The 15,549-nt window shown below is 37.6% G+C and overlaps 1 long non-coding RNA gene across 1 annotated transcript; it reads right to left on the reverse strand.

Annotated features, from left to right (window-relative positions):
* Window positions 1–10,235: 10,235 nt before the first annotated feature.
* Window positions 10,236–13,156, reverse strand: LOC107808623 (uncharacterized). The gene is made up of 5 exons (XR_001653190.2): window positions 13,001–13,156; window positions 12,298–12,460; window positions 11,494–11,666; window positions 10,614–11,054; window positions 10,236–10,520 (listed from the first exon to the last, which is right to left on the reverse strand). It is a non-coding gene; the product is annotated as an uncharacterized LOC107808623 (long non-coding RNA).
* Window positions 13,157–15,549: the final 2,393 nt, after the last annotated feature.

A 15,549-nucleotide genomic window follows, 5' to 3' on the forward strand; every position in this document is an offset into this window, starting at 1 on the left:
TATTTCTTCAGGCTTTCACTGACTCGGATTGGGGTCTCAAGATGATCGTAAGTCGACTAGAGGGTATGCCATCTTCCTTGGTTATGCTCTTGTCTCGTGGTTTTTGAAGAAACGACATATTGTGGCTCGATCCTCTACTGAGTCAGAATACAAGGCACTTGCTAATGCTGGGACCGAGCTAACTTGGATTCAGTCTATCCCTAATGAGCTTGGGGTGAACCTCCCCAAACCTCCTATATTGTGGTGCGATAACATCGGTGCCGCCTACCTCTCCATTAATCCAGTTTTTCATGCTCGCACAAAGCATGTCGAGATAGATTTTCATTTTGTTCGGGATAGGGTCGCTAAGAAGGATATCCTGGTACAATTCTTTTCATCTAAAGATCAATTGGCCAATGTCTTGACAAATCCACTTTCAGCTGCGCACTTTGTGTTTCTACGTTCCAAACTAAACGTGTCTTCTCCTCCTTCAGTTTGCAAGGGGAGTATTAGACCGTGTCTTTCCCAGTCGGATAAGGGATAGCTTTTAGATATTCTTAACTTGTATCCTAATGTAACTGTATCTCCCAATCATTATCAAATTGTATAGCGTTCTTGTATATATTTGCATCCAAAGAAGCTGTATGAATCCAGAGAGAAATAATAACAAACTAGTGCTTCAACTTCTCTGTTTCTGGTGCTTTTACACACGGTAACGAACTTAGTATTCCAACCAATTTTGGTTGTCTCCAATAGTAACTCTCGAAATATTTGAATATTAAAATAGATTCATAGCCTAATAGCCTCAAATGATCTATTTTTATCAAATCATGATTTTTATAGCCAATCCAAACAATTTGAACAATATCAAAAGAATAACTTTTTTCATGTTAAATCCTTTAGCAATTTAACATCAATCTTTTAAAGATACAATAATTGGTGCTCTATTGTTCAAATTTCAAAAGACATAGTTTTTCATGAAAACATATCTTTTGCATTCAAACATTCTATACTCTTATCAACACATAAGTTTTAATAAAACTTATAATGTTTTTCTTAAGTGTCATCTTGCAAACAAGTTTTGGAAATAAGATTCTTATAAAATCACATGACACTTCATAAGCGGCAAACATAGAAACACATGGTGACATCCTTTTGGCTTGTCCCCACAAGTATGGATGCACATTTATAAATAATATCACGTATTAACTCAAATCATGCTTTTAGAGAGAATCCCTCAAGAAGAGTAAGTCATAATCAACTTACCTCAATTTTCAAGGTCCAAATAATACTACACCACTCCAATTGATTAAAATGCTCAAATATCGCCAACAATTCAATATCTACTATTAGATATCCCAACTACATCAAAACAAACATGAAAATATCCATAAATATCTATTTAGGCTTCACAATTCAGCAACAAGCCTTCAACCATTCCAAATTATCCAATAGGTCCACCAATTAGCATATTCAATTCTATTCTTATCATTAAATACTCATTTGGAGTTATTAATGATATAATATTATTTACTCAACATCACCAAGTCACTACTCATTATCTTCTCCTGAAACTCCAGGTTCAAGAATATCCAATTCATGAACTAGTGTTATTTCTTAGCCAAATGGCGATTCCCCTTTCAATCTGTCAATCAATTAGGTTATCAAGTCTATTGGCATCATTAAAAACTCAAAACAATTTCATTTATATTAACCTACTACTATTCACCTTCTTCTTCATTCAAAATATTATTTTCAAGATCCACTCTTAGTATTTATATAATACTCCATTATAACTTCAAATAAACTTCATAAATATGCTACCCATACTCTAATATATATCATATATGTGAAGCTCAAGTAAATAAATCACCTCTTGATGGAAGAATCTCATTTTTCTCGTTTTAGTGTTCTTGAAAATTCAACCTATTTCCTATGGATTTTGATCCATAATAATGTTAATGTTATATCAAATGGTGTTATATAATTATTCTTATACCAAATAAACTTACCTTGAAGTGTATTCATGGTGGGAGAGTTCCTCCTTCTCTCTAGAACCCAAACTCTTGTCCAAAATTCCATCCCTTTCTCTTTCCCCAAAATAGCCACTTTTATAGTTCTGATCACATGCGTAGCTACGCGCACCTCATGCGTAGCTACGCTCCCTTCCTCTTCAGCCCCCTTTCATTGACTAGTTACTGGAATTAGCTACGCACAAGGCAGCATAGCTATGCACAGCTCGCGTAGCTGCATGGCTGTTGTGTTATCCTTAAATAATAAGATCATAACTTCTTATAGGAATGTCCAAATGACAAACGCTTTGAATCATTGAAAACTAGACTCATAGATCTTTAATTTTATAGGTCGTCCACTACATAAATCTTCAAATATTGGGAGTTGTGCTTGTTTGAATTTAGATTTTATGCAAACTCATTTGAAACTTTAGCTCATCATATAGTGTCCAACTTGATTTAGTATTAGGGCTCTTCTTAGACCATAAATCATTATTAATACACATTTTACACATATTATCAGGATCAATTGATATTATTCATATTATTAGTCCTCCTTCATACCTGAAGTAATATAATTAGCTCACATTAATCTTCTTAATAGCCTTACAACACTTTGAAATTTTTCGTGGTGTTATATCACCCTTTCCTTTTGTTGGTTCACTCCCGTTTGTAGGCTTACAACTTGTTCTTGTATCGTTGCCAATTTTGAAGTTCCGGCCTCTTTACCCTATTTTACTTTCCATTCATATGTTTGCTTATTGTACCAGATCTGCTGAGGTTGATGAGTAGCTCTAGTCTGGCAGCTATGCCCCAACTGTAGGCACTTGGTAAAATACACTAGTTTCCTGTCATAATCAACCACCTGTTCAAATTGTCTTCCATTGGGATCCTTCAATTTCACCTTTGTAGGCAATGGTAGAGTTATGTCCATTTTCACAAGGATCCTAGCATAGGAGATACAGTAAATTTTGGTAGTGCAATCATCCTCATAAATAGGATTCCCTAAGCTACTCCCAATTTTTCTTAGTGATTCATTTTCCCAGCAGTTAAGAGGTAAGTCGGGTAGTCTTACCCATAGTGGGATAGTCTTCAGTATCTCTGCATTGAAATTAAAATTTGTTGTCCATGCCTTAGTGATGACTGGTTTGCTGTTGATCATATATGGTCCAAAGTATAGAGCTTTATTGCTGTCACGACCCCAAACCCACGCATCATGATGGCACAAAATTCAACCCACTAGGTAAGTTAACAATTACATGATATCAATGAAAATGGAATAACACAGTCTAATAACTCAACAATGGAAGACTATCATAAAAACATCTGAGAATAAAACAAAAAATACTACTACAACCAACCCCCAAAATCAATTTTCAACGAGCATATGAGCACTACTGAACAACAAGGTACAAGCAAAATCCTCTAATACATCTGTTTGAATGAAGGAACAGTAAAGATAACGATAATAGAAAGAGGACTTCAAGGACTGATGTCGATATATCAGCTACCTCATAGTTCCTGAGAGCTGGCAATGACTCAAGCCTAAAACCCACCTCAACCGGAAGTACCTGGATCTGCACATGAAGTGCAGAGTGTAGTATGAGTACAATTGATCCAATGTACTCAATAAGTAACAACACTAACCTTGGATTGAAAGCAGTGACGAGCTGAGAACAATAGTTAAATGCCAATGCCAATAACCGAAAATAGTTTAGAATATAAAACCATAGAAACATTAGCTCAATAATATCAACTTTGGCTTGTTCACATTTCAGTAATTTAGGTACGCTTTCAAGTATAACAGTGAAAGCCCAACATAGATAAAGCAGGTCAATTATCAGGTAGCATAAGGAAAGTACATCTCTATGCCTACATATCAAGTATATGTGTAAATCAACAATATCATAGTGGATCCACAAAAAATATTTACACTTAGCACTGTATGGGTGCATGGCATAACTGCCCATCGTCAAGCACATTTATGAAACACAATGCCTGTGCCCATTGTTGGCATGTCAGATTCTGGAGGGGCGGATCCTGCCTAAGCACTAATCATAATCATTTATCCCAATAATGAGGCATGGTATACACATCGGCCCAAAACAATATCACTTAGCCCAATATGGGCCTTTTGTGCGCATCACCTCAAAACCAGTACCAAACCGACTTTAAGGCCCAAACTCAGTCATTTCCCATTCATGTCTTAGATAAGCACATTCAAAATACTTAGTTTAACAGAATTACCCTTAGGCGGTATCAACAACATGTGAGGAATCAAATAAGAAATACTGAGACAGAGATATCATACACGGATATGGTATCTTGACTAAGAACATGTGTGCAAATAAGGTGTATAACTCAGAAAAACAAGAATAGCCCTATCAAGCCTCAAACAGTTAGCATAGAGCCTAGACATGATGTCTAATATGATTCACAGTTCAAATAATCAAACAAGTAGAGGGAACACGGGGATAACATGATATGATATTAAAACAAGCCCAGTAATAGCTGAAAGGCCTCCCCAAACCATGAACACACCGGTGTAGACACACACACGCCCATCACCTAGCACGTATGTCACCCCAATATCTTTCATACAACGTAGTTCGCAAGGTTGAACACTATCAAATCCAAGTTTAGTTGTGTTACTTACCTTAAAACGCATAAATCACAACTCCAACAAGCCCTTTCCATGTGTATCAGCATCCAAATGACTCGAATATAGTCATAAATGACTCAATATCAACAAATAATGCCATAGGAAACAACTTCAAACAATAAAATTTTGATCTTTATCACAATAAAAAATTCAACACAAAAAATCCCAGGCTCGTACCTCGAAACCTGATAAAATTCACAAATTCTGGACACCCATTCGATTACGAGTCTAACCATACCAAAATCATCAAATTTCAGCCTCAAATCGACCTCCAAACTTCCATTTTTTATTTTGTGAAAATTTCCACAAAATCCCCAATTTCTTCACTTTAAATCACTAATTAAATACTAAAACTGAAGATGGAATCATGAAATAATAACAAATCCAAGTCAAAAATACTTACCTTGATCCACGACATGAAAATCCCTCCAAAATCGTCAAAACTTGAGATCTACAACTCAAAATATAAAATAATAACTCTACCCCTCGATTTGGGTTTTTAAATCTGCTACCCAGGCATTATGAATCGCGATTGCGGGACCAACCTCGCGATCGCGAAGAACAAATGATCACTGCCCTCAAAATACACTACACAAATGTGCAGCCACATCCGCGAATGCGATGGTTACCAAACCTAACTCTTCACGAACACATGCACAATACCGCGATCGTGTAGGCTTGAATCCTAACGCTCCAGCTAACCACTCCTCTACACGTATTCATGAACCATCTTGCGTCCGCAAAGACCTAAGACCTCAAAGATTCATGAACATGTGCCCAGTATTGCAAACATGAAGAATTAATTACAACCTACTGATCGGTTCCAAACCAACACTACTATTGAGTAGCAAGGATGGTCGATGCAGTTTTACCCAACAAGGTCGGGATCGAATTCACAGGGAGTTAATTTGTTTGGAGTTAGGTTTATATCCAAGTCTAGATGCAGGTTTTGCTCTTAATTGTACTTCCACACATGTTTGGTTTGTCTTCTACTTCTACTTCTATTCTGTAGCATGCAATAGTTAAAACTAAGTATAATATTTTTGATGTTGATTTTCAAGGATTTAAAGGGACTAGGGTAGTGACTTCCACCTAGGTGGATATCTAATAGGTAGCAAGAATCTTGGACAATCATGTGATTAATTGGGGTCGTAGTATAACTATCACACTCGGGTACTCACTCCATACCTCTCGGTAGTTTGAGTGATTTTGCCCAATTTGGCTTTCTCAAGTGATGTTAGTTCAAGTCGGGTATTACTATCTCTAGGTTTAACCCTGTAATTGGGGCTATCAATTTCTTGAGTTCATCCCAATTCCTTGTTAGCCTAGTTTTTCTAGACTTAGTCCCTCTTTCTCAAGTAGAGACTAAGTCATAAAGGCATGAATCAGTGTTTGCAACCATTAATTCCTTAGTTCTAGCAAGAACTAGGCTAAATACTACTAGCTCATACACATTCAAGCCCTAAAATTTAAGACCCATCAAATACCCACACTAGTTTAGCTACTCATGAAAATAGCAGAAATCAAAGATGAAATAAAGATAAAATCCATAATACTAGATTAAAAGATGAAAAAATAATGTTAAAAGTTTAATCTAATACAAAATCGCCCAAAATGGTATTTCCAGCTGTCTCACGTACTCGGCAAAAACAAAACTTAACCTAAAAATGTCAAAAAGATCTATTTATACTAAGTTAAAATTTCCGGACAAAAATACCCCTGTGGATGTTTCGCGGCCGCGTAATTCTAACCACGGCCGCACTCTTACTTTCGCAGCTGCATAATTTTGACCGCGGTCCGCGTTTATTCACATCTGGGACTAGATTGAACCTTGTATCGTGGACTGTATAATTTTCACCGTGTCCGCGTGAGAGGCTTTTGCGGTCGCGTAATTTTGATGCGGACCGCTCTTAACAATTTTGCATACTTTGTGAGCTCTCTGAACCTTACCAACTGTGGTCCGCAGAATTCCAATTGCGGCCACGGTGGTACTTTTGTGGTCGCCACTTTCTGACGCGGTCCGCGTCCATGTTTGTGCCCAAAAACCACCTCTATGATTCTCCCTTTCACGGTCTGCGAATTAATGACCGCATCCGCGTTGACACTTTCGCGGCCGTATTTTTCCGTCGCGGTCCGCATTCCACAGCTCTTGGCCTAGTCTTGGTCTTTGTTCAAGTTTTTACTCTTTCATGAGTTGATCATGGCTACTTTGGCTCATTATGAACAATCCCTGCAAACAAGCATATTACATTAGTTTTCAGGAATACCTTACCGCATTTTAGGCCCAAAACGCAAGTGAGAAAGAGCAAATAATAGGTTAAAATCCCACTTATCACCTACCAGTGACAACCCTTCCCAATTTCGCCCCTTTCTTCGTGATCATGAAAGAGGAAACCAGATACAGAAAAACAGAAATCCAACAAAGTCCAAAATGAAGCCGAACTTGATCTAAATCATATCTGAGGTCCCCGGGAGCCCATCCAAACATACCAACAGGTCCTAAAACACGATATGAACTTAGTCGAAGCCTCAAATCACACCAAACAATATCAAAATCATGAATCACACCCCATTTCAAGCCTATTGAACTAATAAATTTTCAACTTCTAAAACTAATGTCGAATCATATCAAACCAACTCTGATTGACCTCAAATTTTGCACACAAGTAATAAATGACACGGACCTACTCTAACTCCCATAGCTGAAATCTGAACCCGATAACAACAAAGTCAACTCTCAGTCAAACCTCTCAATCTTCCAAACCTTCAACTTTCTAACTTTCGCCAATTCAAGCCAAAATGTCCTACAGACCTCCAAATCAATATATGGACACACACCTAAGCTCAAAATCACCATATGAAGCTATCCGAAACATCAAAATCTATTCTAGAATCGTCTACACAAAAGTCAAACTCCTGTCAACTCTTTTAACTTAAGCCTTCAACCTTAGGACTAAGTGTCACAATTCTCTCTAAAACCAATCCAACCACCCCGGCAAGTCACAACCATAATTAAGCATAAAAGAAATGATAAATGGGAGAACGGGGCTACAATATACAAAATGACCAGCCGGGTCATTATATTTTCCCCCTATTAAACAAACGTTCGACATCGAACGGGTCTAGAATCATACCTAGAGTTTCAAATAGGCATGGATATATGCTCTGTGTCTCCCACTTGATCTCCCTAGTAGCCTCCTCAACTAGCTGGCCTCTCCACTGAACATTCATTGAAACTATATTCTTTTATCTCAACTTTCGAACCTGCCGATCCAAAATGGCCACATGCTCTATATCATAAGTCAAATCCCCATCTAACTAAACCGAGCTGAAATCTAAAAGATGAGATGGATCACCATAATACTTCTCAAGCATAGAAACATGAAATACTGGGGGAACACCCAATAGACTAGGTGGCAATGCAAGCTTGTAGGCCATCTCTCCAATCCTCTCAAGCCCTCAAAAAGGGCCAATATATCGAGGGCTCAACTTGCCACTATTTTCGAACCTAATCATACCCTTCATGGGAGATACTCTGAGTAATACCTTCTCTCCCACTATATAGTCAACATCACGAACCTTCCGATTAGCTTAACTCTTTTGTCTAGAATGTGTTGTACGAAGCCGATCCTAAATCAACTTGACTTTCTCTAAGACATTCTGAACCAAATTAGTACCCAACAACCTAACTTCTCCCAACTCAAACAAACCAACTAGAGAACGACACCACCCCCATATAAAGCCTCACAAGGAGCCATCTGAATATTCGATTGGTAGCTGTTGTTATAGGCAAACTGCGCAAGTGGTAGAAACTAATCCCAAGAACCCCCGAAATCTATAACACAAGTGCTTATCATATACTCCAAAATCTGAATGGTGCACTCAGTATATCCATCCGTATGGGGGTGGAATGCGGTACTCAACTCAACCCGTGTGCCAAACTCTCGCTGCACTATTGTCCAAAACCGTGATGTGAACTGCGTGCCCCGATCAGAAATAATGGATAGGGCATACCATGAAGACAAATCTTGTGGATATAGATCTCATTCAGGAGCTCTGCAGAATTGGTAGTCATAACCAGAATAAAATATGTAGACTTAGTCAACCGATCCACAATCACATAAACTATATCAAATTTCTTCAAAGTCCATGGGAATCAAACAACAAAGTCCATGGTAACACGCTCCCATTTCCACTCGGGAATATCAAGTCTCTAAAACAAACTGTTCGGCCACTAATGTTCATACTTCACCTGCTGACAGTTCAGGCACCGAGCCACATATCCTACCATATCTTTATTTATTCTTCTCCACTAATAGTATTTCCCCAAATCCTAATACATCTTGGCGGCATACGGATGAATAGAATATCGCGAACTGTGGGCTCCCTCAAGAATCAACTCACGCAACCCATCCACATTAGGCACACAAATCCAACCCTACATTCACAACACCCCATCATCTCCAATACAAACCTCATTGGAATCACCGTGCTATACCGCGTCCTTAAGGACAAACAAATGGGGGTCGTCATACTGACGCTCTCTGATGCGCTCATACAAGGAAGACCGAGAAACCATACAACCAAGAACTCATCTAGGCTCTGAAACATCTAGCCTCACGAACTGATTGGCCAAGGTCTGAACAACTGATTCTAGTGGTCTCTTACCAACTGGAATATATGCAAGGCTACCCATACTCACCGCCTTTCTACTCAAGGCATCATCTACCACGTTGACCTTTCTGAGATGATACAAAATGGTGATATCATAGTCTTTTAATAGCTCCACCCACCACCGTTGCCTCAAATTTAAATCCTTCTTCTTAAACAGGTGATGTAGACTCTGATGATTTGTTAATACCTCTCAAGACATACGTAGAGATAGTGCCTCCAAATATTCAATGCAAGAATAATGGCTGCCAACTCTAATCATGAACGGGGTAGTTCTTCTCATGGGGCTTCAAGTGGCACAAAGCATAAGCAATAACCCTGCCCTCCTGTATATAGACACACCCAATAGAAATCCGTGAAGCATCATAGCATACCGTATATGAACCCGATGCTGAAGGAAAAATTAGAATTGGAGATGTGGTCAAGTCAGTCTTGAGATTCTGAAAGCTCTCCTCATACTTATCAGACCATCTGAATGGAGCACCCTTATGGGTCAATTAGTGGTGGCAAATGAGCGGGTTGGGTTGGATTTGGGCGGGTTAAAAACAGATTATATTGCAACATGTCCATATTAGTACAGGTAAAATACGGGTTGGGTAAAATATGAGTTGGGTAAAAAATGGACATGATCCATTTTATCTATTTTTGTTATGCAACAACAAATCAATCATCATTATTGATTTATATTTTTAACAGAAAGTCAGTCTCACATTTATTTATAACTCGCATGCGTTGCCTCACTAAACAAATCTGAGTCTCATTTTCTTTTTGATCCAATATGTAACATTACACATTTCTAATTTTAAATGCATGATATAAAAATTTAACATTGCCCCACATATTTTTTGTCTTTCTTCAAACTTTATCATACCTTTAATTTGGAAAACAAGGAACATATTGCCATTACCAAGTGAAAAAAATGCAAAGTCACTTCAAACATTACAATGAATAAAGTAGTTTTAGATTAAACAAAGTACTGCCACAAAAAAGCCAACCTAACTACTTTAGCAACTAAACAAGGCCTTACAAAGTTGGAGCTCCAGGAAATAACCAACATTGGTAGCTCAATTCTCTTGATCGTCGAACTAATCATAACTATTTTTACACAACTACCTATCAACGCAAACCAAGTTTATCAAGATATGGCTGAAGGTCTACCGCAATTTCATCCTCATCGGTGTTTGATTCATTGAAATCTTACAAAACAAACAAGAACATGTAAAATTAATTTATTGGAACACTATTACAAAAGAACAAAACAAAATTGTAGTATAAATATAATAATTTACCTTCTTGTTCGCAAAGCCAATCTCTAGTACACAACTTTGCCTGCCATTTACAGGTAAAATAGAGCTTTGAAACTTCCCAATAATACGAACTCCAATGCTAAAGGTAGACTCTAAGGCAATAGTGGAAATAGGTATACTCAAGACATCTCGTGCCATCAATGAGAAATTTGGAAACCTTAGTCTATTTTCCTTCCAAAAGGCAAGTACATCCAAATCTGGATTTGCTTTACGATTAAGATTAGGCTTCTCCATATACAAATCTAATTGTGTTTTATCTCTACTAGACTCCAACTGGTTCTCAAACACATCAAACTCTTTAAGCTCATCCCTTGCTTCATTAGTACATCTACTATAAACATGCTCCTCCGATAGGGAAATTGAGGTTGAAGGTACCAAGTATTCTTTAAACAATATTTGAAAATGATCTTCAACAGCTTTTACCTTCGCATTGGCAATCACAGGATCAATTATGGAAAAGCAAAATTTCACCAGCTTTATTTTATATCGAGAATCAAGGACAATGGCAAGTGATAAGATCCTACTGTAAGACCTCCAATATTTTTTGAACTTTCTTAACATTAATGTAGCCATCTCATTCATAACTAGGTCACTACTATTTCTTTCTTCCTCTAACAACATTTGAATTTTCCACACATTAGGTAGATACAAATTGGCGGTTGGATATTTGCTTCCGGAAAATAATGTAATGATATCATAAAATAGCTTCAAAAACTTAGCAACTGTCTCTACCCTTTTTCATTCCTCCTCAGAAAGAGCATATTTAAAATTAGTATCAACTAACTTATATTGAATATAACTTGTTCATAGAGGAGAGCACTTTCAAGCATTTGAAAAGTAGAATTCCATTGAATAGTCATACCTTGGCGAAGCTTATTTGAGCACGGTAGTCCAAGATTCTTAATGCATTCCACGAACATCAAAATTCTTCCTTCCGAATGTTTAATATGTGTAACACTTTCTCGAATATTTACAATATATGCATTAGCTTTTTCCAAACCAGCCTTCACTATTAAATTTAATATGTGGTTCCCACTACAAACATGAAAAAACTTTTCATCACAAACTAGTGAACGCCTCAAAGATAAATGTTACTTTAAAATATCAACTACACCCTATTGCAACTAGCATTATCCAAATTAAGAGTGAATATCTTCTTTTCAATGTCCTATTCCTTAATAAACTCAGTTAATAAAGTACCTAAAACTGAACCGGAATGTGGAGGGGGCACATGACGAAAAATCAACACTCTTTTTTGAAGAATTCAGTTCAAATAAACATAATGAGCAGTTAAATATATATAGCCATTTGATGCTACATAAGTCCATATGTCTGAAGTCAAACACACTCTATTAGAAATCGCTGAAAGCTCACTCTTAAAACTTCTTTTTCCTATCATACATTTTCAAAATATCAAACTTGGCGGTATTTCTTGAAATGGTTTTCACTGCTGGGTTTAAGTACAAATGGATATCCATGTTTCCTTTATGCTCGACAAAGCTAAAAGGATAATTATGCTTCAGAATAGTCACAGACAATTTCTTACGATAAATTTTTTGATCAATTGGATCATAAGTTCTTGTGCATTATTTATGTGTTCATCAATATGTCGCTTCAAGTTTGAAGATCCAGACTTAGAATCTACTACATAGATCATCTTACATACCTTACATTACACTTTGCCCCTTTCACCAACACTAGCATGAGGCAATTTTTTAAATGTATTCCAAACAACGAAAGTATTTTTCTTAGCTCGTTTTGTTGGGACTGATGAACTAACATCACGACTCGTCAATAGCCTCCTCATTAACCTCTGCAGACATCTCTGCCTAACATAGAAAGCATAAGTATAAAATACAAGACTCGCATATTTAGAATTTGAACATAAAACTAAAAATATAAAATATTAAACATAAATTTCAGGGAAAGGAGAATTTTTTCTTTGCAATCCATAAAATAGAAAAGCAAATGCTGAAAATATTATTACATGAGCAATGTAAAAAATTAGTTAAATCCCTAATTATTCATGACATCCAATATTCCATAAAAATCATAACTTTATACAGCATAAATTTACAATTTATAAAAAAAAAAGAATTTCACAACACAAGATAAAAGTACTTTTGTATATATTCTAGAAATATAATTCTTACTCAAAAGAAAGACGAAATTTGGTGTTCAAATTAAAACCAAAATTATATGTTCGTTAATTCTGAATTCTTTTTGGGATGATAAAGTAAATAAGAACTTCTGCTTATTTTTAGAGTTAATCACCAATCCTAGACCTAAAAATTCAAAAAAACGAAGAAAAGAAGAAAATGAGGGAGGATGAGAAAGAAGGTTTCAGGGGAGTGGGGAGGAGAAGTTACCCTTAAAAAAATTGATGAAGGCGTCCGTGGAGAGGAGACGGAGAAATCTTGAAAAATCGATGCTGGAAAATGGTCTCCGTGAGCTTTGAGAGGTTGACAGAGTGTGAAAGAGATTGATGAAACATAGATTTTACCTATGTTAAGCAACCCGTATATTACCCAACTTTTACCCAGAAGCACCCATAATTTATGGGTAAAATATAGGCTGAAGCCCTGTGACGGCCCGGCCAGTCGTCTTAAGAATTATCGCCCCGATCCCCTATTAACTTCTTTTCCCAAGTTTATTTCTGCTATTTCGATTTGCCGGGATATTCGGTTTTGAGTTTCGAAGAGTTTTGGGACACCTAGTCCCTAAATGAGAGCTTAAGTGTTGAAAAGTTGATCATAGTCAGAACAGTGTAAAGACGACATTAGAATGGAAATCCGATGGTTCCGTTAGCTCCGTTGGGTGATTTTGGGTTTAGGAGTGCGTTCAGAGTGTATTTTGGAGGTCCATAGCTAATTTAGGCTTGAAATGACGGAAGTTGAATTTTTAAAGTTTTCGGTTCGATAGTGAGATTTTTGATCCGAGCGTCGGAATGAAATTCCGAGAGTTGCAGTAGTTCTGTCATATCATTTGTGATGTGTGTGCAAAATTTCAGGTCCTTCGGACGAGGTTTGGTAGACCTTTTGATCGAAAGTGTGTTTTTAGAGTTTTTGGAATTTTTAAGCTTGAATCCGATGAAATAGGTGTTTTGATGTTGTTTTGAGCGTTTCGAAGGTTGGAACAAGTTTGAATGATATTTTAGGATTGGTTGGCAGGTTTGGTTGAGGTCCTGGAGGCCTCGGGTGTGTTTCGGATGCTCAACGGATCATTTTTAGTTGTTAAAAGTTGCAAAATTGCAGGTTCAGCTGTTGTAGATATTTACCCTTCGCGTTTGCGAGTGGACCCTCACGTTCGCGAAGCACCAGTAGGGGGTTGACAGAATTTTGCCTTCGCGTTCGTGAAGGGTGGTGATGTTTGAGCAATGTGTTCGCGGGAAGGGTATCGCGTTCGCGTAGAAGGATGTGGTCAACTGGGTTCGAGGTGGAATTGCTCTTGGCATTCGCGAAAGGTGTATCGCATTCGCGAAGGGTTGGTCAGTGGAAGCATCGCGTTCGCAAGAGCAGTGTCGCGTTCACGTAGGAGGACTTTTGGTCAACAAGTTTTTGTGCTTCGCGAATGCGAGGCCTTGACCGCGTTCGCGAAGAAGGAATTAAAATACTTGGGCAGAATGTTTAAAAAGGATTATTTCGCGAATTTTAGCCTAGTTTCCTCCATTGTTAGACGATTTTGAAGCTTATTGAAGAGGATTGAAGAGGGATACAAGGGGAATCACTTGGAGGAAATATTTTTGACTTCATAACTTGTTTTTATGTGATTAAATACCTGATTAGTGGTGGAAAAATTTGGGGAAAATGGATAATTAGGGGTTAAGTTTAAGAGGCCTTTAAATGAGGATTTGAGGGATCATTTGGACTCCAATTTCAGTGTTCTTGTTATGTATAGACTCGTGAGAGTGTGAGGATTCTGAAACTACAAATTTTACCCGATTCCGAGATGCGGGCCCGAGGGGCGTTTTGGTTATGTTTACCTAATTTTGCGTATTTGCTTAGAATTTAATTGTGGAATCAGTTACTTGAGGTGTTATTTACAATATCCAATTGAATTGAATAGATTTGAGCCATTTGGAGTCGGATACTCGTGGCAAAAACGTGGTTTCGGGTTGACTTGAGCTTGTTCGAGGTAAGTGGCTTGTCTAATCTTGTGGTGGAGACCTTCCCCTTAGGATTGGTATATTTGGTAATTGAAATGCCTTGTACGTGAGGTGACGAGTGCGTACTTGTGCTAATTGTTGGAAATTCGGTTTTCTTTAAGTACTTACTAGTATGTTTCCTTTCCCGTTTCTATTACTTGCACTATTAAGCTTGTTGTTAGCTTAGGAAAGCATGTCTAAGTGACTTAATTGCTTCGTTTGATTTAACTTGTCTTACTTGAATTATGTGCAGCATGCTAGGCTAGAATCGCTTATTGCCTTAATATGAATTTTGCTATTTCTATTTATCTTCCTGCTGCTGCTGTGTATTTATTTTGGGACTATGGATGTGGGATTCCGATAGCTCCCCTTTGTCTGTTTACTTTGGGACTACGGGTTAGATTCTCGGTAGATTCCCCTGCACAGTTATATGGAACTACGGGAATGCATCCGGTAGATTCCCCTAGTACTTGGTATTTACATTTGGGACTACGGATCGAGATTCTGGTAGATCCCCGCGCATTGATAGTTGGACTACGGGACGAGATCCCGGGAGATCCTTCGAACATATATATGATGGATTATGGGACGGTATCTCGGGAGATCCACAAGACAATTGTAATTGGGACTACAGGACAGTATCCTGGAAGGTGCCCCGGTTTTTATCTCTGTGTCAAGCTATATTTCTTTTCGTGGCTTGTTTGTCTCTGTTCTAGTTGTTGTTCTATCAATTCTACGTTATTCTTACTGTTGCACTTATTTATACTGTTTTAT

This window comes from Nicotiana tabacum, chromosome 3, assembly GCF_000715075.1.
Source record: "Nicotiana tabacum cultivar K326 chromosome 3, ASM71507v2, whole genome shotgun sequence".
NCBI lineage: Eukaryota > Viridiplantae > Streptophyta > Magnoliopsida > Solanales > Solanaceae > Nicotiana > Nicotiana tabacum.